Source organism: Labrus mixtus, chromosome 11 (genome assembly GCF_963584025.1).
Source record: "Labrus mixtus chromosome 11, fLabMix1.1, whole genome shotgun sequence".
Classification (NCBI taxonomy): Eukaryota; Metazoa; Chordata; class Actinopteri; order Labriformes; family Labridae; genus Labrus; species Labrus mixtus.
The window spans coordinates 3568634-3594959 of NC_083622.1; the positions used below are offsets into that span (position 1 = coordinate 3568634).

At 41.9% G+C, this 26326-nt stretch overlaps 1 long non-coding RNA gene across 1 annotated transcript in view; it reads left to right on the forward strand.

The window, feature by feature from the left end:
* Window positions 1-260: 260 nt before the first annotated feature.
* Window positions 261-26326, forward strand: part of LOC132983316 (uncharacterized) — a 34471-nt gene continuing 8405 nt past the window's right edge. The window contains exons 1-2 of the long non-coding RNA XR_009674832.1: window positions 261-535; window positions 19225-19291. This is a non-coding gene — a long non-coding RNA (uncharacterized LOC132983316). The remainder of the gene's footprint in view (window positions 536-19224; window positions 19292-26326) is intronic.

Consider the following 26326-nt stretch of genomic DNA (forward strand, 5'->3'; position numbering starts at 1 on the left):
ACATTGGGAGGCAGCAGTATATGTCTGCTTACTGCTCCCTCGCCCTTCCCTTTCAGCGAGTCTCATCGGCTCCCCACCCTCCCCACCCTCTCCCCCTTTTCCTATGCCAGGGTGGTATGACCTGCTGGATTACAAAACAGCCCTCCCATGTGTCTGCCTGTTCTCTGTGCCAGCTGAGAGACAGCGATACCGAGCTCCTGGAGCGCTGGTGAGGGCGACAGAGAGAGAGAGGAGGAGGAGGAGAAGAAGAAGAAGTGGATGAGAACAGGAAGGGGGAGGGAGGTGTGGAGAAGTAAAGAAAGAGAGGGATAGGGTCAAAAAGAGTAGAGCAGGAAAAGATAGAAAGAAGGGGGTAGAGGAGGAGGAGGGCGGGAGGGTTGAGGAAGACGGGAGCAGGAGGAAGAAGGAAGAAAGTGTTTTCTGTGAAGTAGAGGGAGTTTTGAGTGATAGTGAACATATTGTAGATGAAGCTTTGAGAGGAGCAGGACGCTGAGAAGCACCAGCGCTGTCAGAGCACCCTCAGGGACAGCCACGGGTAAGTTACACACTCCTCTGCTACACACTCACACACACACACACACACACACACACACACACACACACACACACGTACTCATACCCGGCATCTTATCAGACCGCTAACACACACCTTTCATTGAGGCCTAGGGAATAAATTACACACGCAGTGGAAACTTGTTCATGACTTGTTTCATTGTCGAGAAAATATATTTCTAAAGAATTGAAACGCTCCAGTCGGGGGGGGGGGGGGGGGGGTTTATGGTTTCAACCAGCTGTCGTGATCCAGCCAAAACCCTGCAGGTCAAAAGCTCCGCCTCGCTTGTGAAGGAGGAACGAAAGGTAGCAGGACGTCTGACGAAAGAGGTCCTGAAGATGTTTTGTTGCACTTTTAAATTCGTGTTTTGAAAAAAAAGATAATGTCAGAGATATAAGAGATGTCAGGGGATAAGAGAAGGGGGGGGGGGGGGAGGAGAGAAGGGGAGCTTGGGCTGCATGGAATCAATTTCATATGATGTCTGACAGGCTGTCATGGATTCATTATGCAAACCCCTGAGACAAAGAGATGCTTTAAGAAGCTGTGTGTGTGTGTGTGTGTGTGTGTGTGTGTGTGTGTGTGTGTGTGTGTGTGTGTGTGTGTGTGTGTGTGTGTGTGTGTGTCCATGTGAGAGCTTTGGGTTGTACTTCTGCCGGAATACACCACTTTAGTGCACACACACACATTCCTGCAGCGCACAATCACCCTCTCATTTCTGTGCACAAACAGCTCAATTTCAGAATAACCCTCGCGATGTGGCCCTCACTGCAGTCATTTGAGGAATTCTGTGCTGGAGACTTTTCTCCAGGCTACGGAGGAGACAGAGAAGCTATACAGCGCAGTTTGTTAGGTCTTCATTTAGCAGCAATTGATTCCTGCGCTGGAAGGCGAAGGGGTCGCCGAGGACAGAGCAGGTTTTATTGTCTGAAGGAGAGACACTTCCCCCCCACCCCCCGAGGTGGAGAAGAGGGGTGGTGGTCTCAGTCTCATGAGGGGTGGCTCCACGGCGGCCATATTAGCTCCGTGTTACAGGTCTCAGGAGGACAGCTGGGTGACATAGGTCGTCATGGCGAGAGGGGGGTTGTCATGGTAAGTGGTTGTCATGGAGATAGTGATGGAGCTGAGCGGGTGGGGACCCCTGTGGATGGGCCTCACCTGGTCTGAAGAGGCCATTATATTATTTTCCTACCTTTTCCCCCTTCCTTCCTTCCTTCCTTCCTTCCTTCCTTCCTTCCTCCTCTGTGGAATTCTGCTCCTTTTTTTTTTTTTTTTTTTTCCAAGTGGAATCTTTATTATCCGACAAAGACAAACTGCTGAAAAAGCGGCGAGATATATAGGCGGGGTCAGCGCTCTTTTTTATTCTCCAACCTTTTTCTTGCATTGCCTGAGATTTTTTCAAAATCCCGATGTTGGCATTTTCACGTTGACAACGTCTTAAGGAGCCTCTGCTTGAGTATTTGATGGTTTTTTTTTATTCACAACTTGCAAATAAAGACGCCGGCGCTCAAGGCTGCACCGCTTTTATGTCGTAAAACTTCAGCTGCATAAAAGTGGAACCAAAAGCAGCTTTTAGTTTTTGAGGAGGAAAATGGAGGAAAGGCTGCAAATCAAGCAACAGACATTAAAAAAAAAAACTCTGAGCTGTGCTTAATTGCAGCTGGAGAAGAGGGAATATGATGTAAAACATTTTTTTTTGAATGATTTCTACTTCCTTATTTCTGTGAGATGGCACAAACAGACGGCAGTGTGTGTCTGTGTGTGTGTGAGTTGTCATTACAGAGGAGCTCATTAGTAGGCCAGGAGAGAGCATGTACTGTACATGTAACAGCCCCCCCCCCTCCCCTCAGGTCCCCTCTATCTGGGCTGATATTTTTGGACACACACATCTGCACACACACACATTTTTTTTCTCTCTCTCTCTCTCTCTCCTCGTCTCTTGTTTTCTCTGCAGCCTTTATCTCAGTGGTGATCAGTTACGTTTCCCCTCCTTCATTTAGCAGCTCCTTTTATGTGCTAATAATCGCCCCGGAGCGCTGACACTGATAGCGTATGAGTTTGTGTATTTGGCCGGTTTTCATGCCCCGAAGCCTCTGTGTTCTCACACACCGGCAAAGCGAGCGATAATTTGAATATCTAAACACACAAAGCGGTTACTGTTTGCAACCGTGAAATGCAACAAATTCCCCCTCGGTTGTGAATCATTATCAGCGCATATGAACCTACTCTGCAACAGAAAACATCTCTTAGCGGTTCATCTCTTTCTGCTGCTCACACATTCGAGATCCTTTTAGAGGCCCGGAAAGTAAGACAGGGCCAAGAGTTGTTTGAGTTCATTTTTGTGATTTTAAAAATCCAAATACGAGTTGGGAGTTGTTTTTTTTTACACAAAAAAATGGGGTTGATGTCAAAGCAAGACATTTCACAGTAATATAAAGTCGATTCAATTTGTTAAGTTTGATTTGACCGGCTGTAATTTAATCTGCTGAATGCTCGGTCATCCTTCCCGCTCTCCACGAGGCCGCGAGGCGCCGGCCCGGTTAGCAGGGCCGTGGATTTCTCTGCAGAGAATAATGTGAGTGTGGAGAAGTGTCATTACATACCAAGCTGGGTCTCGTGTGTGTGTGTGTGTGTGTGTGTGTGTGTGTGTGTGTGTGTGTGTGTGTGTGTGTGTGTGTGTGTGTGTGTGTGTGTGTGTGTGTGTTGTGTGTGTGTTGTGTGAGCAGGCCGGTGTAGGGGAGTAGTGTGCAGAGTGAGGGTGTGGCTTTCGCTGTGAAAAACCTTTTAACACAGCAACCTGTTTGTGTCAACGCTGTTAAATCACAGCGCGTATAGAACGGCTGATTATCCCCGAGCAATAAATCAAGTTTTGAAGGGCTGCATTTGCTTGATTGCGCTTGATTACACAACCTGGGGAAAAAAAGGCCTTAAAATATGTTGAATTCTCGTCTATATCTTTAAATATGTTCATATATGAGTGTGTCATTTTCACACAAGGTGAAGCAAAAGCTACTTTTCCACCAGTGTGTTTCATGCATTCCGAAATCCTGACTTTTCTTAGTTTGTTAATTTGACCTAAATTTCTTCATGATATTTGGATAAAATATAGGCTGGTCAAATTATCAGATTGAAATTGAACCTATTCCCAGCATTTGTGTTCGATAAGCGTGATCAATGCACACACCAAACGTCCTCTTTTTAATCACCCATAAGCCATGCAGGACGGATTTGACATAAAACTAAAAAATTAATCTGTAAAAAAAAAAAGGTCAAACAATCCTGTGGGTCTGATCTCATATAATTATTACATCATTACAGACATGTGGAAGTATTCACTCTAACCTCAGGGCATGTTCTTTATTGTAAAGTCTTGAATTAGCAGTGTTCTTGAAATGTTTGAAAGAGAACCTAATTATTGGTTTTAACAGGTTTGCAGTTAAGAAAAGCGTTCATATCACCATCGTTTAGAGGACTGGTGTCATTGTCTCTGCGTCTTGTGGAGCATGTGGTTGGTAGTAGAGACAGAGGAGAAACAGATGCATGAGTGGGTAGAGGGAGAAAACTCTACGCTGGGCGATCGTAGATCCCGTCGTCTTTCGCGTGGTAAAATATTTAAAATGGATTTGTGACATAGTTTGAAAATGTCTTCAAGCATTGCCGAGGTTTCCTGACAAAACGGACGGACGTCGACTTTGACTTTCGACTGATAGAATCTATTAAATTCATCCTTGAGTCAAAGTGGACATCCAAATTTGTAAAGAGATTCCCTTCATCTAAACGCATTTCATTACCGTAGTTGTTGTGCAGTAAAGTCTTGCAGATGTGAGGATCTCAACCTGAGAACTTTATTAAAGGATGTCCACATCACATAACACAATTAGATATCTCTGCATCAACACACACATGATGAACAAAATCTGCCTTATTTAGTTTCAGTCTCATTCATGTCATCTCTCACAGTTCTTTCTCTCTTTCTTTTACTGTTATGATTGGATTTATTCCTCTGTCCTTATAATCTAATAACCTCCACTTTGTTGAAATCTCTTCTGTTAACATCCTCTAATTTGACCAATTGCTTTAGGTCACTTTGTTGATGAGTTATTTCACCAATAAACGCTTAAAAAAACCAATAATGCATTATTTAAAGGGCTAATACAAAACCTGTCATTCAAGACATTCAGCACTAAAAGAAGGTATAACTATAACTGATCAGAATGATAGAAGAATACAATAAAGAACAACATGTTTACAATAAGACCAAATATATTAAAAAAAGATAGGGAATAAAACACACTGAAAAAATGATGTTAAAAAAACTGATACCACAGGAGTGTAAAAAAAAGGAGGATCTTAAAATCAGTGTTTCAGAAGCCACTAATGAGCCCGTTTCTGTTAGTTCAGCTGAGCTGCAGAGTTGTGAATGGGTTGTGTAGTGTTCTTTTTTCTTCTCCAGTTTTAGTGAAAAGTGCATTCACAGTCATCGAGTGTTAATGGAAACCTTCGGAGATGAGAGGTCGGTAGGAAAAAAAGGTCTGCAGTTCCTGCAGGGAGCGAGTCATGCTGGATAAGTTGGCAGGACTTTTAGTGGCAGGGTTTGGCCTTCAGTCTTAATACTGCAATATCTCCAATCTTAGAAAGTGCATTAGTCTCACTAATATAAGCCACATTCACCTGACAAGTCCAGATTAACACGTTTATAAAGAATACTTTGAGATATTATCAGGAAAAATCGACGCCGGAATTGATTGTAATATTTAGAAATATATCCGTCAATGCATGAGTGGGCTTATAATAAGGTAGTGAGATATTTCTGACTTGAAATTAGGCAAATACACTTGATAAGATATCAATATATATATATATAATCAATATATATATAATATTAATCTTCATAAAAATACTTTCTGATCGATTGCTTTCATTTGACTCTACTTTATATGTGTTTGTATATAACAGCCACTTGCAGATTTGACATTGGGACAATATAGTTTACTTCTGTCTGAATTGATACAAAATAATAACTTTCCACTGACACCTTGAGATATTTGTATTTAATTAGAAAAAAATCCTAATCATTTCTGTCTTTATTATAAACATTGTTTTATTGTTTTACGTCATACTCAAATGACATGGTTTATATATCATGTTATGAAGGTATGAATAAATTCCAATTCCCCCCCCCCCCCCTCCCCCCATGGGCAAATTTGTACATATTTTTTCTAGTCCTGTACATGTGTAAGTGGGTTTTTATTACAATAACTGTCCCCCCCCGGCAGCTTTTACTTGCATTACAAAATAACTATTTACAAATATGCAATCGTCTCAAGAGCTTTAAGAGATGATGGTGATAGAAATGTTTTATAGTAACTCCACAAAATTCTGAATGTACTCATGACTTGTCGTTAGAAACCTTTCATCTTGAGAAAATGATATATATATATATATATAAATATAAATATATATATCCTTGACCTAACTTCAGCTCCTTGAAGATATCTTCTTCACATTTCAACTGAGTCTTCTACAAAGAGCTAGTCATTTGAACTTGTGGTAAAAGAAAAATGTAAAGTTAAGACTCAATAAACCTCAGATCAGAAAGGATTTAATTTTAGATTTTCTTTTTTGCTTAATTTCCTTCAACAGGAGAAAATGATGCAGGCAGTAAGATATCCATGCTATGTCAGCCTTTCAGCATCTTCAATATGCTGTACGTAAGCACCACAAATGACAAACAATTCATTTCTAAATTACATCCAATACAAGTACTGAGAACAAAACTTGCTGCTCATTCCTGTCTTTAGTCATGCTGCACTGCATGGTCACATGACTACGGCACAATCACATGACTGTAGTCAGTAATTACCGAGAACACAAACCTTGAAGGAAGTTCTTGTATCGCCCTCTTTATTTTATAGTTTCTCAGAAGTGACAAGGAAGAAGTAGTGAAGAGGATTTATAAAGAACATATTTAAACAGTATTTGTTAGCAGGACAGCATGTTGTGTTCGATGTTTTATCTTATTGACACCAGAGTGTCAGTCGTCACCAGTGGGTGTGCCGAAGGTCTCAGGAGGGACATGAACCTTTGTCTGCTCTGAGATCATTTTTAGATTTGCACGTATTTACTCAAATCATACTCATGATAACGCACCATAGAGTGTATAAACATGGACGTAGTCTCAGTGACGTCACCCTTTAGTTTCTGATTTTGAAGCCAGTTGGTTGCAGTAGCCATTTTGTAAATGCTGTCTTAAAAATGTCAGGCCAACTGTTTACAGACAAAGAGCTGGAGAAACAGCAACAGGGCTCCCGCCTGTCAGTCAGATAAGCCACGCCCCTAATTACGAATACCTCTTAGCCTTTTTTTTTACCAAAATGTAATACAATACTTAATCCACCATACAATGTGTGCCACTGTTTTGAGCTATTAAACCAAATTTATTTTTTGAACCAGGCTGTAAACATATTTATTTCCTCCACTTCATAATGGACATTTTAATATTGGGTGTGTATGGGACTTCTGGGGCTTTTACAGCCAGCCTCAAGTGGACACTCATGGAACTGCAGTTTTTTTTTTTTCAAGTCAATCAAAAACGACCCTTTTCAACACTAGAGGGTGTTGCTTGGCCTCTGTTTGCAATGAGGTTGTCAAATTTAGATTTCCACATATTAACTAAAGAAGATCCTTTGGATCGAAACGTTGCCCGAAATAAAGTTTTTGCTCATTGGGAGCTTAACAGAACAGTGTGCCGACCTTCCCCTTTTTTCTGCATTTTATACCTTTCTTGTCCTGCACTTGTATATTAGCTTGGATGTGTGAACACTAGTGTGTTTTCACATATTAGATAAAGTCATGATACCGCAGTTATTGGATAGTTTATATTGAAATTGTTTCAATTTAAGGTGAATTTTAAACAGCACTTAAACTTAAAGAGGGGTAAAAATAATAATAATAATAATAACTTTATTTATATAGCACCTTTTAAAAACACAGGTTTACAAAGTGCTTTGACAAACAGCAAAAACAAGAACAAACTAAAGCAAACACAGAAGAACATAAACAACAGCAAGAACATAACAAATGCAAAATACTAAAAATAATTAAATACAATTCAACAGAAAAGAACCCAAAGTGCACGATACCCAACAGATATATATAACCCGACCGTCACAAGAACCATGATAAGAACCCAGACAACACAAGAACCCAACAACACGAGCTGAGACCAAGAGGAACCAAAGATTTAAAAAGATGTAAGAAACTAAAAGAGCTAAAAGCAAATCAAAAGATAACAGCAATAAGAAGGTAAGAGCAGTAAAAGAAATAGAAACAAGTGGTTAAAGGATCAAAAAACCCAAAACTCGTAATGTAATGTAAAAGTAATAATTAGTCATACATTTAAAAAGTGACAGATTCTTAGAGGACATGATTGGTAACTGTGGCAAAATAAACACAAGAGGAAGAGATTAGTGGAGGTGATCAATGCTGCTTCAAATGAGTAAAAAATCTGTAATAAAAATAGAAGAAATGCTGCTTAATGCAATTCAAATGACAAATAATTACCTGTCAACCGGTCACCTAATGCAAATATCAGAACGTATGTCACATTGACATTTGTGTGTTCATTCATGTGTGTGTGTGTGTGTGTGTGTGTGTGTGTGTGTGTGTGAATGCAAGGATGTGAGTCACTTAGCCGACGTTGGAATCCTTTGTTCTCCTTCACAGAGTCGATAACAAAGACAGCCACCAACAAATTTAATTTGATTTTTTAATGAGGGTTTTAAGCACATCTGTACTCCGACTATTGTTGAGCAAATGACTTTGTGAACACTGAAACATGTTAGGATTTCACTTGCACTGTGTTGCTTAATAATTGGAAATGTGAATTAATTTGCACTCTTTTATTTAATTGAATTAGACATCATTTGAAAACTTGTTCAAGGAGACTGTTAGGGGGGAATCGCAGAGTATCGGGTGGGACTTTAATTAATTTAGTGCAATAATTAAAAGATAGAATGAAACAGAGTCATTTAAAATATGACGTACAGAATCTATCACGGGTTAGTCATAGGGTCATCAACCAATGAGACGTAGTCAAGTCTCGTAAAAGCAACACTCCACTGTGTGTTTGCGGGGGAAAAGAGAGAAAGCACCCTTGCATGCGCAGCACACACCTTGTGTTTGTGTGTGTGTTTACAGATTCTTAATTAGCTGGACAGATTGTAAATGTTGCCCTGACAGAATCCTGACCGAACAACCTTTTCTGTTTTCGCAGCAGCTCCCTGAACAAACACAGCAGGTATGCAGAACAGTCAAGTCAACACACACACACACACACACACACACACACTTAGATTCTCTAAAAACACACTCAAGCTAAAAGGGTAGAAGTCCGCTGTCTTTAAGATTTATGTCTGTCTGCGCTGAGAGTTGTATCCTTGTCTGCTCGGTCAGAAAACACAAACGGCCAAATTGGCTGAAAATGAAACAGCTTCAGTCAGCAGAAAATAAACGACTGGATGACACTGACTTATGACACTCTGACTGTCCTCACCGAGGTCATTATTTGGCTGGTAAAACTAATAAAGTAACAAAAACTAGATTGCATTTCCGTTCACTGAAATATCGATAAAAACCAGGCTTTTAAAAAAAAATACCAATCCAAAAATTAGCTGACCAATATCCTTTGTGGTTTGTCGTTTCTCAGGGGTTGTGTTTGGTCTTTTTTTTTTATTTTTATTGAACAATAAGATTTACTTTATTAATCTAAAGGGGAAATGTAATTCAACACTCTGTTATTGAACATGCTGCACACACATAGGGTTAAACAGGATCCTATGAACATGCACTAATGGAGAGACGTCAGAGTGAGGGGGCTGGTGGGATGGGACGAGAGATTTGGTGCCTTGCTCAAGGGCACCTCTACAGCGCTCAGGAAGTGTGACCTGGCACCTCTCCAGCCACCGGACCAATTTTCCAGATTTAGTCCGCACCGGGACTTGAGCCACGCTACCCACCGTTTTCCCCAACCCAAGTCCCTACCGGCTGAGCTATACTGCCGCTCCCCAGTTTGGAACACGTTTTTCATTCGATGAATCTGATTGGTTGAAAAAAACTGAAATGTGCGATTTTTCATGAATACGTTTGTGGTGGGTCTTGAGGCGAGACAAGATGAGAACCACGGCTCTAGATTGAAACTTTCTCTCGATAGTTTAATGGAGTAATCAGTCAAAATCTCCAGGTCAGCTTCAGCTTTGTTGAACTCATTATATCCTTAAAGTTCTCCCCTCTACCTTCAATATCTTCCTTTTTTGTCATTCTTCTTGCAATGTTACTTTTCATTCATTTTTATTACACTTTCCCCCCTCCCCCCCTTCACACATGCCTGCATTTTTAATGCTCTACCAGGTCCCAATAGATAAAAAAGGCACACACAAAAAGACACTAAATAATGACAGTATCATGTCTGTGGATTTGTCGCCTTCTTTGTGATTTACACACAACATCAGAGAATCTGAATGGACAGAATAACGCAGCCAAGAGGAAGAAAATCTCCAGATGGAGAGAGACAAAGAGGATGTACTTTTCTTACAAGGAACTCATTTGAGGAGACGGGAACATGAGAAAATAAAGGAAACAACCAACAGCCAGGTGTACGTCAGCTCATGTAGATTATCCAAACTGCAGCACAGACAAACAGGATGGATGTGTCGGTAGGTTGGGAATCCAGAAAACGTAGATATATCTTTTTTTTAAGTGCATATGTACACGGGATGGCTTTAGCTCATTTGGAGACTTGGTTCTCTCTCAACCCGGAGCGTCGGGGGGGTTCGATCCCCAGCTTCTGCAGCCGCATGTCCGACGTGTCCTTGGGCAGCACTGAACCCAAAGATGCTCCCACTGCTTCGTCAGCGGCGTATGAATGTGTACAAATGGGATTAGTTACGTCCGCTGGTCACTTTAAATAGCAGCCTGTGCGATCAGTGTGTGAATGTGTAGGTGTGTCCTGCGGTTTAAAAGCGCTTTGAGTAGTCAGAAGATTATAAAAGGGCTATACAAGCCATTTACCATTTAGTCCATTTACATAGAGGATCATCCATATAAGAAAGAATATATGTGTTACTCAGGCGGACACTCAGTTTATAATTAATTAGAATAATTTTAATGTTTAAAATTAATCAGTTAAGGTAAATCTCTCTAGAGATAAAATAACTCACTCTTTCAGGATACAACATTCATAGGAAAAATACACGAGGTACTAACTGAATATGCAGAAATAACAAAGAATATATAGATCTGGTAATTTTATGGGAAGTGGTCATGCGGGGGTCGTATGATCTCGTACTCATCGAAGATTCTTCCGTTTTTTTAGAGAGCGGAAATAGTCAAGTGTGACCCAGCAGACTTTGATTCCTCCCATGTCCTCGTCAGCCCTGTGTTAAAATGTACCACCAGCCTCCTATCCTGTAGTAATGGCACCATTACCCGCCATCAATAATGCAGAGGGGGTAAGTACGTGAAGCCCTGCTGCCCCCTCAGGACTCATTGAACCGACTGAGAGAGCTGTTTCCTTCCCCCCGACGGACGAGGCTGTGAAGGTGCTTGTTTGTTTATCCCAGCGCCTAACCCTATATGCGTAGAACACGCTCATATGTGTTAATGTACACACATGTAGCGGGGGTAGGGGGTGGTGGTGGGGGGGGGGTGTAAAAATAGTGCAAAGCGATGCACATGTCAGACATTATACAAATACACACAGGGTGCACAAAAAGCTGCACAAAAAGGAGGAAGAGGCAGTGGAAACGCACACCACATGCTCTCACATGCATCCGTGTGTCGCGCATCACACACATCACATGATCACACGGTCTGTGAGTGGGAGTCTTTGTGTGCTGGGAGCATATAGGAGTGGAGGAGTGTGTGTGCTGGAATTCCTGGAGAAGAGGGGAGGGAGGCTGCAACAAGGTAGACTGTTGATGCTGCATGTTTTTTTTCAGCCAGACAGACACTGTGAGAATGTGTGTGTGCAGTGTGTGTGTGTGTGTGTGCGTGTGCGTGTGTGTGTGTGTGTGTGTGTGTGTGCGTGATAGAGAGTGAGAGAGTGTTACTCCTACATGTTTCCATCCAGACAGAGCTACGCATCCATGTGGGAGGGGTTATGAGAACAATGATGGGTTCTCGCTTCTCCCTCCTTGCACACAGTGTGTATGAGCGCATGGGAGCGCATGTGTGATGGGAGTGTGTGTGTGTGTGGGAGTGTGTGAGTGTGTGTGTGGGAGTGTGTGTGTGTGTGGGAAAAGCAGTGGACTCTTACATGTGGCTGTGGAACTGAAAGGTAAGCCGTTTTCTTTCTCTTTGTCTCTGTGTTAATTGGATCCTTTTAGTGATCATGACGGGTTTGGTAATAATTTGAACGATAAGGATTTCTTCTTCTACTGTCTCTTTTTGTGTAGATATAAAAGTGTTGACTGTGTCAGTGATGTAGGTTGAAGTAAACGCTCTTTTTTTCCCCCCCTTTGGTCGCCTGACCTGCCGTTATCGCCCGCTAACCTCACTCTCACTTTGACCACTTTGTTACTTAGTGTGGCTAAAGAGGGTTCGAATGTATTAAAGAGCTTATTGGCTCGTAGTCGCTCCATCATCCACTCCTGCCGTTTGTCATGTGTCAGTTTGATTTGTGTGTGTATCGGCCGTGGGCTGCGACAAACCCCTCAGAGATAACGCACCCTCACTCCCAATTTGTCAAAACGGTTTACGACCGGGTTCCCTGAGGATACACCTCTCCATTTTTCATTGTCTTCCCACGCTCAGCTCACACACACACACACACACACACACACACACACACAGAAGTAGTGCATATGTATGCATCTCACACGGCGGCGGCAGCATTTCATTTCCATATCAAAGATTGTCTCCAACCAAAGGAGCTGTAATGGGTGGTAAACTTTCCATTTTAATTTTCCTTGCGGGCTAATATTAGCTTCTGGCTGTGGGTTGAATGACAAGGGGTTGAAGGCGCTGGAAGAGAGGGAAGAAGAAGAAGAAGAAGAAGGAGAAGAAGGAGGAGAAGGGGGGGGGTTGAAGGTGGGATAGAGAGGAGGGTAGGAGGTAAAAAAAAGGTTGTGGAGATGAGGTGAACACATGAAAATGAAGGAGGAGGGCAGCACACAAAGAAGTCAGGATGAGGGGGGGAAAAAAGAGGAGGAGAGTCAGTGTGGAGGATTTTCACACGCCTGGTTGCTCCCTGCAGACAGCAACCCCCCCCCCCCCAAACACACACACACACACACACACACACACACACACACATACTGTCACCACATTTCTGTCCTCCCTCCCCCCAGCCGAGTGTATGGACGCCATGCAGGCAGGCGTAGCGGCCCTTTGTTTGACATATAGCTGCACACAAAGGCATGTGAACCTGAAGTGGCACACACACACACACACACACACACACACACACACACAGGCAGACACACTCTCATCAGGACCACTTCTGATTGGCTGAAACTCGACTTCATACCGATACTGGGGGAATACGTCAAACAATGCTTTTAGTAATAGTACATTATGTCGACTCAAAAAGGATCTGAATTTATGATTAGAAGACACATTATTGACATGACTCATGACGGCGACGCTGTTCAGAGCAGATGTGCGAGACCTTTGTTTCTCTCATCAGACAAAAGACTCTAGAGAGCACATCAGCTCGCTTTGAGACCCGCTCCTTCCTGCGGCGATGTGACTCGTCTGTCGCCCGGGATTCTTGTAGAGACATTGAAATGAGTCGTTGGGCTGACGGCACAGTTTTCAACAATTACTCTTTGTCTCCAGCTTTGTGTATTCAGAATCTGGAGCGTCTGCTGTCGGTGGGGGAAAAAAAAAAAAAAAAAAAAAAATCAGACGGGTTTTCAAATGTATAGGAGAGTAAATGCAACATTTCAGGCTGCACGTGTTGGAGCTTGCAGAGGTGAAACACAAGCAGAAGGATATGTGCAGAATAAGACAAGCACAGAGTCTTCATCTCGGAGTGAAGCGAAGTGTGGTTTTTTTTTTTTTCCAAACATTTATAGGTCAAATTTAAGCATGCATTGCCAGCTGTGACTGCACCAGCAATCCACTCAGGTTTGATAAGAGAACTGATAAAGCCCCCCCCCCCCCCCCCCCCCCCCCCGTTAAAGCCTTATTCACAGATGCACAAAACGCCTGAACACTTCCTGAAATTTTTCTGGGTAAGCCGCAATGTGTGAAAGCAATCTGGAATTTTTTTTACTGCCAACCCCCTGCGTCTGGGTGAGGTCTTATACCCGGCAGGACATATTCCGGAGAAAAAAATCGCGGTATCGGAGGTGATGATGGCGGCGGCGAACTGCTGATTCTGTAACTGGTGCATGATGGGTGAGGTAATTACAAAGCTTCATCAGTCAGAATGTTGCTATGTCTGCCATTTCAGCGAGTGCTTTCACACTTGCAAAAAACTCCTTCACTATGTTTTCTGTCCGCAGTATTTTATTTTCCCTTTCCCAGCGCTGTTTTTTTTAATATTTCGATGGTGTAGAGCTACAGTTTGCATAGATACGAAAGCAAAATTCTCATTACAGCGTCAGCGACTTCCGCAACTTTCTTTTTACGTCTTGCCTTCTTAGCCCGCCATCCGATAGGGTGCATGTGTGAACAGGCAACTCAAGAACGTTTAAGGGGCAGTCTACCTGATATTCTCTAGACATTGTCAGGAGTTGATGTGTGAGAGTAGCTCGTTCCATCTTTTAACGTCATGTACCGTCCCCCCGAGAGCCCCACTCCCACCCGACAGCAATAGTCTCATGAGGTGTGTCATGTGTGAACGAGCAACTCATGAAGACTCCAGGGGGGGAAGCCTGCACACACATTTTCTACACGTTTACAGGAGTGCATGTGTGAAACAGCCCATTCCTTAGGGAACAGGACTGTACAAAGTCTCCTGACTATAATGACAGATTAACCTCACTTTGACAAAAAAGCCATCTTTGTTTTTCATCAGCGAACACTTATAGCTCGCAGAAATCTGAGCACCAACCAAAGAACCAGACTGATAGACAAAGAGGGAGAGAAATATGGCAAGAGGAGAATATCACACTTTTCTTTTTTTTTTTTTTCAAAAGGCTTCTTCCATATTTCAGGGGAAACCTTTCAATGAGATGACAAGCTTTCTGCAGGAATCTGTGCTAAATGGATTTCACACCACACTCCACGCAACAGGGGATTTAGGGCGCTGGCGGGCAAGAGAGCAATATCTGCCACCGGAATGTCAGCACTTTCCAATCCGCCATTTGAACTGCAAAACACTGTGGAAAAAAAACACTGAACAAGACAGTTCATGGCATTAGCCCCGCTTTTGGCATCATGCAATTCAAAAGAGACTGCAGCAGGACAAAAAAAAAAAAAAATTGTGAAACGAAAAAAAAAAACAGAGTGCAGGTATTTCAACACATTCAAATCTGGAAACGATACAAAAAAAAAAAAAAAAAAAAAAAAAGACAGCTGGGTTTAAGTGAGGAGATATAGACGACGTGTACAGCAATTCTGTTTGTGAAAGTCTTTGTGAACATGAGGAAGCCAAATCTTGCATTTTTCAATATGGAAGTTATTACCACGGTGCTTAATCCCACACACTGCGCTTAGCTACTTAGCGAGGAAAAAAAAGAGTGTGTATGTTGAGGGATGGGGGGGGGGGGGGATTTAATTCCAGCTGAGGATGGCAGGTATGTTAAAACCAGATAAAACGAGACATTAATTGAGTGACAGAGCTCGCTAGTGGGTTTTATTAGAGGTTGTGTGAGTGTGTGTGTGTGTGTGTGTGTGCGTGCGCTCTTGGACGAGTCCTCTTCTTCTCCATCTTCTGCTTTTGTCCCTTCCGTGGTCTCATCGTGTGAGGACGGAGGTTTGAGGGTTGAGAAGAGGTGAAGCAGGTGCACGATTTGCTTTTCGAGAACACCAGCAGAAATGTTTGAAAAGCCTCTTGATCCCGACAGAAACTTCAAATCAGATGGCTTTGAGAAGCAACCCGGGGGGGGGGGGGGGGGGGGGGGGGGGTTTAGTAGACAAACAGACTGTGTTTGTCACTTTACTAAAGAAATGATTTCTATCAAGCTCCTCAGATTCCCGTACGTTTGAAAAATCAGCTCAGAAGAGGAGCACAAAAATCTATCGGCGCTGCCTTTCTTTGGAGAGGAATGCGTATAATGCACAGATCGAGCGGTTGCTTTTGTTTGCGAGTCAATACTCAGATGTTCTTGTCAGTTCTGAGTGTTGAAAGCTAACGCTGAGTGCTATTCAAGGCCTTCTGTGTGTGTGTGTGTGTGTGTGTGTGTGTGTGTGTGTGTCATGAGCAGCCTCTGTCTGGAGCTTTTAGCAGGGCTGTGAGGACACAATTTGCTTTCATTTGAGGTGCAGACTGAGGTAATTTTGACCGTACCCCGGAGTCCTTGCAGCGCTCATCTTTCTATTCCAATCTCTTTTTTTTTCAGGCTGCCCTAATTCCTTACCCTCATTTCTGGTGGAGGGAGGTGAGAGATTGTTGGAGCACAGAGTAAAAGAGCATGCAAGCCCGACTTCTGCAAAGATGCTTTTGAACGTAATGCCCCTCGAAGTGCTACACGTCAGGCTTTGTGGACTGATTCTCCATCAGTAACTTCCACAGGCATTAAAGGGTCATTACACCCACGTTTATAGCACATCAAATGTGCACTTTATTTGAGATATTAAAGAGGGACGCATTGATACTTCACAGTTCGACTAAGGGATGATTACAATTGATGAGATGCAAAATATAATGTGGCACTTTTTTAACCAGCAGAGGGCGCTATCTGCTTTAGGCCTATCTTCAGTATATCAGTGTGCAATCATTGTAAGAGGCTGATCCACACAAACAGCCAAACCAACAGGATGCAGCACGTAAACAGCGCTACGTTGCAAAGCTGGGTAAACCAAAACATGTTCAGAACAGACACTGGGAAGGAGAGATTTTAAAACGCCGTCCTCCTTAAACAGTGCAAGAGTGAGAGAGATTATTATGTACAGTGGCGTGTTCAGGAGTTTGGCTGATGATGCTCAACAAGTTAGAGCCAAAGTAATGACCTCACTTTTTCAGAAACGTCGATGGAAACTTACATCAGGTGACAAAGACGAGAAAAGTCCGTCTTTTAAAAGATTTCCGTGCTTCAGTGTCAGAAACACAAGCTGCTCCAGGTTATTTATAACGATTTTCATTATTTGCCCCTTCATTTCTTTTTTTTATGATCTCTGGATTTGTTTTGAAATTCTTTGTTTTATAAAGTATAGACATGATCAGTGTCACATTTCTTGAAGCGAAAACATGCATTGTTTATTTATCAACCATAAAACCTCCAAATTAAGAAGTATCACTTATATTTAAAAAATTACAAAAAAAAAAGAAACAGATTATAAACAACCAGTCAAAGGTTTGGACACACCGGATTGAAATGCATGTTATTATCTTGAAGACATTTTGATCTAAAGGCTGATGCTTAAATGTTTGACATGTGTTTTTTATAGAAATAGAAATAGTGCATAATGTTGAAGAGTTGTTAATCACATTGTGTTTTAAATGTGACGACAACAGCAGGGGGCGGCAGCGATCTGACCTCTGTAGATTGTTGTTCACTTGATCCTGTTGAAATGTATATTACACAAAAAGTCTGTGTCCTGTTACAGATGAAACCATTAAAACACGTTTGCATCGTGCATAAAAAGGAGAATACCTAGGGAAAAAAATCGTTAAAAAAAAAATGGGTGGAGTGTTTGGAAATCATTTCTGAATGCTTCTGCAGTTTCTAAAATGATAGGATATATAATATTACGTTTTGAGTGTTCACAGAGAAAAAAATGTGATGAATTTAGTCAGATTTTTGCTTTTTATAATTCTTAGATTAATGACACAGTTTCTGATTGCACATTCAGATCATGGGGTTTAAAAATGCTCCTGGAAATTGATGTTTGACAATGTTGGCTTTTCATTTCTATGGCAGTTTTCTGAGTTTCTGTATTTAGTGACTCTCCTCTTTTTTTGCAGAAGTGAGTCCCTGACTGTGAGTACGGTGTTTTGTTTTTTTTTCATGTTAAGAGAGTTTTTTTTGGTTGCTGTTGGTTTTGATAAAAATGTCACTTTTTGAGAACCAGAGTTCTGAAATGAAACACAACCTCCGTGTGTGTGATCAGAAAGTGTTGATGTCAGAGGTGTAACTGAAAACACATGTTGGTGCTGTTGAGAGGTGACACAACCTGTTTAAATATGATACTGCTCATTTCTCTGTCTGGGTTTATAGTATTTCCTTGACAATCAGACAATAAGTGGGTGCAGAGAACAGTACATGTCACTGACTGGGAGTGTGAAAATCTCCCTTCATGTCTGTGGTCTCTAAAACGTCACCTCATTCATTCTTTTTGAATTAAAGCACACCTTATAGGAACAGTGAAGTAATATGTTATTACATTCAAATCCTTTGCATTCAAAAAGCAATTATTCTGCCTTTGCTGTATTGAAATATTGTTCACGGTTTGTTCTTATTCAGAAACATGTTCAAAATTAAAATCAAACCTTCACAAAATATAAAATTAAACTGGTGCATAAGGATATAAAAATGAGCCCATGGGATCTTTGTTATTCAGCTGCACATCAGCAGTTATCTGACTGAATAGTGTAAGGTATTGAGGAGAGGTCGTGCAAATTCAAACGTGATTCCACAAAACTTTAAAGGTGTAATTGTGCTCATGTGATAATTATTCCAATAAATTTACATTAAAGTGTCTAAAAGCAAAAGCTGTCGTTGTGAAACATGTACGCGCTTTAAGTCCAGAAGTAGATCAGTGTGTCTGCTCATGCATTTATTCTTGAAACACCATTGTGCAGTTTTACAACATCACCTCTGACGGTTGGCATTGTGGATTGATATTAGAGGCTCTCTTGGTTTAATAACCTGAATAAGAACGACACCGAGTCCATCCTGTGTGCATTTATCTCCTCTGACACTCCCGACTACCTCTCACTGCCTCATCGCTCCGACACAACATTCAGATTCCATTTAGTCTCCTTTACGCTGAAATCGATAATCGTCCGCTTGTCACGCTGTTACACCCCAACAACCTCTGCCGCCATTGGTCCAGAGGCGGCAGCCGCTTTCTCCCCCCGAGCCAATCAATGTTGATAATCATAGCTGGGGATGTAGACGGCGAGCTGCGAGCCGTATGGCTGCATGATTAATGAGCTTATTACCGACACAGAGTGGGCCTCATCACAGCCACGCCGCCTGGGAGAGAGACAACGTCGATAGGGAGGCGCAGATGGGCTATGGACAACACACACATACACACACACACACACACACACACACACACACACACACACACACACACACACAAACACACACAGAGGAAATAAATGTACAAACAACCCCAATCTTACACGAATGCAAAAACACAAACACAAGCACCAATTTGTGATTTATTGCGCTGAATTTTAAAATGTGTGTGTGTGTGTGTGTGTGTGTGTGTGTGTGTGTGTGTGTGAGGAGTCACAGTCCACCCTGATGTGATCCACACACCACTGGACCTCCGTTATTATTCTTAAAGGAAAAACCAAATTAATTACATTGACATTTGCCTTCTTCCCGCAGGCCGTCCGTCAGCCGTTATCTGGAGAGACGACACGTTTTCTACCTGCAGCCCGGAATCAGCTGAACGGTAAGAACGGCTGAAAATGAAACTGTTTACCGCCTTTCTGCTGCCTGTTTACTCCACCAGTGTGGAGATAAAGGTCAGCTTCGTTTAGGGTTGATTGCGCTGATTTGATCGGATTAAATTGTGTTCGTTCCGCAGTTTGCAAATTGTATTAAGAAGTGAAGCCTTTACAGGCCAATTTTCATCTTGTTAGTCACATGAGGAATGAGAAATAACCTTTCTTTTTAAAACAGCATTGAGCATTGGAACTAGGGCTGGGAAATATATCGAGTTTTTAAGATATATCGATATATTTTCAAACAAGATGTAGGGTAAGACAATATCGTTAATATCGATATAGTTCATGTTGCATTAAAATAACGTTCTCGAGGTGCCAGGTGACTGACTGTCTGTCCCTCTTAACCCTGCTCCTCCTCTCTCTCTAGTTATTGAATTTAAGGTTCATTTTTATTGTATAATATTACTTTTTTAATGCACAGACAGGTAGTTCTCACTGTTAATAAAAGTATCGCCCGTTCACCTAAACAATATTGAGATATATGTTTGGTCCATATCGCCCGGCCCTGATTGGAACCGTTGCAAAGAAGAAGAAAAAAAGACACATTTATAAACACTTACTCATTAAATATTCTGGATCGCAAGTAAAATTTGAGGAAAGATCAAAACATGATTCATTTGTCACTTTTCAAAATGAACAAAAGCATTTATTACGATAGCTCACGATCTTTATGTTACAATACCTTTATCATTCTAAATGTACGACGATGTATTGTCTCGCAGATAGCAAGAGCTCCCTTCAGAGTGGAGGTGTGAGACTTTCTTTTTTGATACATTTTAATTTAAAACTCTCTTTTTGTATAAGACTGTTCACTTTCCCGTCAGACTTCTAGCCTGTTATCATTATCAAGTTCTCAATCAGGTCACAGTCGCTCTCTCCTTCTCTCCCTGTTTACTCTCAGCATAAAGCCGCCTGTTTGTTCAGTCAGGGCTGGTTTCCGACTGATAATTACGAGGCCTCGTGGCCCGCAGAGTCAGGAAGCAGTTGGGGCGACTTCGTGTCCTGGAAACGCATATGACTCAGCCTGAACACAGCATGACAGCCATTTAATGGTCACTCTGTTATTTCGAGTTGGCTCTTTGTTGTCAGTAAGTAAAACTAACAAGCGACCTTTGGGAGACTCGAGGAGAAATGTGGGAAAAAATTTTCTGCGGTAGATGTTTTTATATCTCGTGTCCTTTTCAGTTCATTTATCAAAAAAAGACGCAGGTTTTTTTTTAGTCACTGGTAATTCTTGGTTTGTTTTTCTACAAAGCCATGTCATGTGGTTAACACAAAGAGAAAAGCAGAGTTTTTCACTCTGTTTTGTTGATGCAATCTATGAGTATGTTATCAACCCCAAGCTGTCAAATATTCTTAAGGTGTAGTTCTGATGTAGTGCTGAAGCAAGGCGAAGGAGCATGAAGAATATCAAGATATGTTACAAGAGGAATGACAGTGGCTACTGAGACCATCCAACCTGCAACAGCCCAAAACGATTAAGATGAGGAAAAACAGGCGGCAAATTCAGAAAACAAAACACGTTCAAAAACAAATGCAGCAACAGAGAAACGAACACGCTGCCAAAGAGCTGTGACCACATTAAATATCAAACGTGCTGCAAATACACAACGGACACAATTTGAAGTCAGACGAGCTCAATCCCAACAACGAAACGAGCTGGCAGCTGGAGGTCTGCAGCTATTTCCTGCCGATGTTTCTCTCGTTTGTCGCGATAGGAGATGAAGACACATCAAAAAGGTGTGGCATAGAATTTATTACTGTAAATATTATTTATCTTATTTTACCTCATTTTATTTGATCTTATTTTACCTTATTTTGGTTGTATTGCACCGCGGGACGGAGACAAATGCAATTTCGATTCCACTGTATGTCTGGCATATTTTGAAATTGACAATAAAGTTGACTTTGACTTTGACTTTGATGTTGCCATGGAGCTTTCAGTAGCGGTCAACCTTTCGGCGCAGACGGGAGTGAGAACCTGTTTGACGTGACTTGTTGCGCCTCTTTATGTAACTACAAGCTTTACTCCGAGACTTACTAACATCACTACACATGTAGTTTAATCCAACATGTAGGGTGACTAAACCCTAAATGGCACATCACGGAGAAAATGTTTGTAGGACTGCTGAGCATTCACAGATGATCTTACTTGATAACTACATGAATCACATTATTCAACCGTCGTTCCCCAGCTTTCACCCGAAGAAGAATCGATTGCACTTTCTCCTGCGACACAGGACGGTCCAACACAAAAGTCCTCGTTGACTTTTTTTTGTCTTTGCGACACATCACATGCTCGCAATGGCTTTTCAAAGACAGCATTTCAGGTATTTCTGGGAAAACGTTTGGTAAGTGTTAGCTCGTAGTCTGAGGCATTTGCAGTGAAGCTGTAGTTTTCAGGTAATCCTTAGCGGGGTGTCGCTAACGGACGGACAGGTGGATTGCTAAACTTCAGTCGCAGATGATTATTGACTAAAGCTTTGTGTTTCACAGCGTTTGTTGTTTTCCTCCTCAAATATCTCCTCTGACTTCAACTTCCAGATCAGCTTTATGAACAAGCGTCAAAGCTCTGTCCCGATGTCGCACGTCGTACAGTGTGAGCACTCAGGTCGTACTTGACAGTTAGAACGTACAGAAAGTTCACATAATTCATCGGCTTTGCTTGTAAGTTGAACGCGATTCACTCGAGCAGTGTGAGATGATGTTCCACTATAAGACGTTTACACAAGTGTATACCCAGCCGACAGGAAATTAAAAAAAAATGTCTAGACAGAAACATCCAATAGAGGTTTTTACTGATATGTCACATTTTATTAGAATAAAAAAAAACGTGTTTTTTCATTGGCTTTAATCCATTCTGAGCATGTTGTGGCCTTTAAATGGCAGACATATAAACGACTTTCCCCGGCGAGCTTTCTGCTACCCTTTCGAATTAAGGATGTCACTTTCAAAAAAGCCAACCTGGATCCTGACTACACATCTTACGTCCTGTTGACAACGACTGTGACCTACTAAACAGCAGGTTTTCTTTAGTCCTCGCCCAGACTGTGCCAAATTCAATTTCCCAGCCAGCTGAGTTACACACAGCCTAAGCATGTCAGGCCGCACGGAGGCCGAGGCCCGTCCAATCGACAAGTCCTGCCCACTGGAACTGTTCTCCTTTCCGACTCTCTCTTGCATCACACACACACACACACACACACACACACACACGCTCACACACAGGAGTCCTTCGGGAGCTTGGCAGACATCCTACTCAGTTAAGAAGAGGCAATAAGCAAACTGTCGGGCCACACTGCTCTCAAGGAACGCCATACTAACCTTGTTTTTTTTTTTGTGTTGCCGATAATCCCTAAAAGTTCTCCTTTCATTGGCAAAATATCCCCTGAAAAACCCAACAACAAAAACTTGTTTAAAAAACACTTTGAGATAAAGCTCTTGTGTCTGAGAATGTTTTAATTAGTTTTAAGTTCTGGGTTTCATTCAATCTGATAATCCCTTCCTCCATACCTGCACCTGCTTCATAGCCACGAGTCGCCGTATTCAATTTGCATTTACCCGTCTTGAAGTATTTAACAAATGACATAATTGCATCAATATAATTGTAGTTATGCAATTCACACACATGCGGCTCCTTGTGGGATTAATCATTTAATCACCCTCTGACTTCATTTCTCTGCCATCATTTTCACATTAGGATTAATATAACAAGAGCTTTCTCCTTCACCTGAGCTATATTTCACTCTTATTACAGATGCTATCATTTAATGTGGCCTGGAAATGACTCCAGCCACGGCACAGCCTTAAGGTAACTACCTGCGATTTAAATTATTCCGCGCAAAGGATTATAAAAGGCGATACACATTTAGGGACGTGGAGCCTCGGAGTTCACGGGAAGCTAATTAGGAAAAAGTAACAATTTAATGGGCTGCGACAATTTGGCACCACTGGCTCTGCGGATGACGACTCAGTTTTTTTTTTTTTTTTTTTTTTTGCTCGTACGCACACGCGAGAAATCTTTAGAATCGCCTGTGAAGGCAGGGGAGATTATTTCAGAGCTGTCAGTCATGGCTGGATATTATATACCTTAAACTTTTGTATGTGTGTGTGTGTGTGTGCAACGTCGATAGTCTCGCTTTTCTCCCTTCAAATTCAAATTGCCTCATTCTTCCTGAAGCCCTTCATCCGTCTTGCTACTTGCATCCCTCAGTCTTCTTTCCTTTCACTCTCTCTCTCTCTCTTACTCTCTCTCCCTCTCTCTCCCTCTCTCTCTCTCTCTCTCTCTCTCTCTATCTCTCTCCCTCTCTCTCTCTCTCTCTCTGTATGGATGGCAGCTGGTTCAGTGGTGCTGCAGAGTGCCACGCCTGCCAAACATCCAGTCTAAAAAAGCAAACCAATGTAGAGTCCCCACTTCTCTCTCTCTCTCTCCCTCTCTCTCTCTCTCCCTCTCTCTCTCTCTCTCCTGCAGCTGCGATACAGTAGCTCCCCCATCATGTACTTATCAGCGGCTCCATGGCCTCGCCTTGTCGTTTGGTTAAATGCCACTCCGTAATAGCGTTCCTGGCGCTTGTCTTTACAAGTCGCAGTGAAGATGCTTTGCTTCAATAAATACTGGGCAGAATGATGTAAGAGGAAAACATGAGACAAGCACATTATGTTTTATTTTAAAGTGGATCGGTGATTAAAAAACGTCATCAATCCAACTTTATTTTTTAGGCCTCTCCCTTTCAGAGAAATTGAATTGTTGTTCAAAGTGCTTTAAAATGTAGTGGAAAAACATTACCTAAGAACATCTCTGAATACTCTCTGACTTCCTGCCTGAGGCTCTTAGCATCAAGCTCACTGGTACCTGAATGTAGTTCAATTCAAGGCGCTGTAAATATCTCTGGGATTTGTAGTTTTTTTTTAGTTAGTTTATGGAATTCAGACTGCTTCATATAGTGCAGGGTGGTCTAATTGATAGAAATGCAATGGATCGAATAACCACCAGTCCAGTCATTTATTTTGACCTGCATGATTCTTGTTCAGTGGCTGGTTCATAGTATGACAGGATGCTGCCCCTCTAGTGTCTGTTTTGTAGAAAGTGTAAGTTACACAATTTTCAAAAAGCCAACATCTTAGAGGTCCTGCGAGGAGTTTTTGACCGGTTATGAAACAGACTGAAATTCATCCTAACACTGACGGAGGTAAACGGCTGGAAGATCGTTGGCTACACACACCCATTGCTTACTGCAGGGGTTCCCAAACTTTTCAGGTCCTGACCCCCCCAAAATTAGGATGGCAGAGAATTGGAACTCCCACCGTCCCTGAGGTGGTTAAAGGCATGTTATGCAGTGCAGAGCCACAGACACACACACACACACACACACACACACACACACACACACACACACACTATCCAAACACAGGTAGCACAAAAGAATACAAAAATCCTGAAAAAAAAAATCATATAATTATATTTGCACAGTAATTAATTGTATGAAAGGTTGAAGGCAGAAAACAGAAGTCATTTCCGAAAAGAAGTAATCGACTATCGCAACTGCAAGGACACAGTTAAAGTAATAAACACAAAGGTGTGTACATCTTTATGCGCAGCAGAGAAGCAGACGCCTACATTGTTGGCGTCATGTAAAAAAACGTACAAATATTTTGACACAATAATTATATTTTATTTCACTTAATGATGTGGTTTGATTTGAAATTGAAATACTTTTTGATTATTTCTTGGGTAAAATATTAAATATTTAATCATCAATCTTCAAATATATGGAAGGAACCCCCGCCAGCCCTCTATGGGGCTTGGGACACCCTGGGTAGTTCCTGGGGTGTCGCCCTGGGGTGGACCCTCCACTTTTGGAGCCACTAACTTATTGTTGGATGAGGTGTTGGTTTGTGTCTTTTAATGGCATTTATTTACAGTCTTAAAAAAACAATCTAAATATGAACTTCGAGGCAAAGTTTGGTGTGTCCCTCCAGTTGTTCAGTACGCGTTGCAGCCCCCTCGGAGGCCTCAGAAGACGGTGAGAGCAGCCCATGCAGAGCGACGGACACAGACCAGTGGCTTCTTCTAATGAGCAGACTGTTTTGGTGGTCTGCCTGTGGGGACCCTGCTTCAGGGCCGCCACACTCTGCGAGATTTCATGAACTAATTAAGCACTGAAGTTGTCGTCTTAGATGAGAAGATATCCGAGGTCTATAACAAAGTCTGAGAAAACTACAGGGAGCAGAAAACTACGAGAATAATAATATGGAATACTTCATCCCGATCGCTCGTTAGCTTTCTCGTTTACAGCCGGGTACGGGGAGAAGTTTCTTTCAAGTTAAGACTTGAATGTCTAGGAGTGATTGGAAGACAGTGTTACATTTATCCTTCCTGATGGAAAAATAATGTTGTTATACAGACAAACGGTCCATGTGAGTGTTGTACTGCTATGACTATTTTCAATATGTCAGTCATCTTTAAGCTGCATATACAGGCCGATAACATGATGTTCAATATCACCCTCAGAATAGAAAGCAGCAAAATATACTAACATATCGATCTCTAAAATATTTAAGGAGACTTTTGACAACAAGAGAATTGTGTCAGAGGATTTTTTTTGAGAGTTTTTCGCTGCTGAAGCTTTTTGTAAATTTGACCACTGCTCTCTTTCTCCAAAGCTGTTACATCACATGACGTTATTGCACTGCTTTCGCCAATACTTATTATCGCACATTGTTATTGCACTGCGAGGTAGTTATCTGTCTGTTGAGTAGGTGAGTTTGGGGGGGGGGGGGGGTTGTTTTCCCTTCCCACTTTAAATTCCCGGGATCTGAGTCTCACAGCGGTTGGAGAGAAGCTGGTGTGGAAGTGGACCGTCAGCTTCAGAAAAGGATTTAGTAACTATAAAGCTGTTAGTGAAGTGGAACCCCTGGAGTCAGCCATCTCTCAACAGGAAGGTCGAGGGTTCGATCCCCGGCTCTTGCATGTCCGATGT